Genomic DNA, 1,262 nt, shown 5'->3' with positions numbered 1-1,262 from the left:
TAGGCAACATACAATTTATTTTCTCATGGTTCTGGGCGCTGGAAGTCCAAGATCAAGGTGGCAGTAGGGTTCGATTCTTCAAACGTCTCTCCTTGGCTTGCATATAGCTGTGTTCTCCAGTCTGTCTTCAAACGATTGTCCTTCAGTCTGTACTGTCTGTGTCCTAATCTCTTCTTGCTGTAAGCACACCAGTCCTGTTGGCTTGGTGCCCACCCCCAGTGAGCTCGTTTTCCCTTTATCACCTCTTTAAAAATCCTGTCTCTGAATACTGCCACATTCTGAGATGCTGGGTGTTAGGACGTCAACGTAGGAATCTGGGGGCATCCAACTAAGCCCATAACAATAGTCAAAACTGGATCCGAAACTAAAATTTAGACACATTTTAAAATGCTAAAAGTGTATATATATAATTTTTGTGGTAGGCCTGAGATGGTTGGTAGGCTGAGATGTATTTGTAACCTTTGAGGGAAACATCCTTTGGAATGATCAAAGAGAGCTTCTATGTAATTCCATACATCCACAATTAAACCCCAGAGCTTTTTAATTTGGAATTTGGCTGTTTTGTGCTTGGTGGTAACCAAAACCAGCCTAGGGCTTTTCTTTTGTTTTGGCAGAAAAGTAGGAGGCAGAGAACTTGAGCATTTAGACATCTTGCTGCTCTTTGGTTTAATCATACTCTACTGAGTTGCCCGAAACTAATTAAGCTCTTGGCTCTGTAGAGGAGAGATGATGTTCATTACATGTCATTGGCCACAATGTTCCTTTTTTAAATTGTTGTTAACATTTGTGTTATTTTTCAGTATAAGAGACAAGCTTTATCTTAGTTTGGGCTGATGTAACAAGAGCACCATAAACTAGGTGCTTTAAAGACATACTTATTTCTCTCAGTTCTGGAAGCTGGGAAGTCTATGATCAGGACCCTGGAAGATTCCGTGTCTGTTCAAGTGCCCACTTCCTGGGTCACAGATGACCATCTTCTCCCTATAACCTCCAAGGTGGAGGAGGCGAGGGATCTCTGTGGGGTCTCTCTTATGGAGACACTAATCTCGCCCATGAGGACGCCACCCTCATGACCTAAACATCTCCCAAGGACCCCATCTCCTAGTTATGTCCCTTTGGACATTGAGTTTTCAACTTATGAATCCTGGAGGGATACACTGTCTACAGTGAGCTTCGTCAAACATCTTTTATGTTCAAGGCACTGTTTTTTGGCAAAATTAATCATTTCCTACACATCCTTTGAAGCAAGAGTATTTCTGCAC

This window comes from Mustela nivalis (genome assembly GCF_964662115.1).
Source record: "Mustela nivalis genome assembly, contig: HAP1_SCAFFOLD_616, whole genome shotgun sequence".
NCBI lineage: Eukaryota > Metazoa > Chordata > Mammalia > Carnivora > Mustelidae > Mustela > Mustela nivalis.
The sequence above is the reverse complement of the archived record's forward strand: the minus strand, read 5'-3'. Positions refer to the sequence as shown.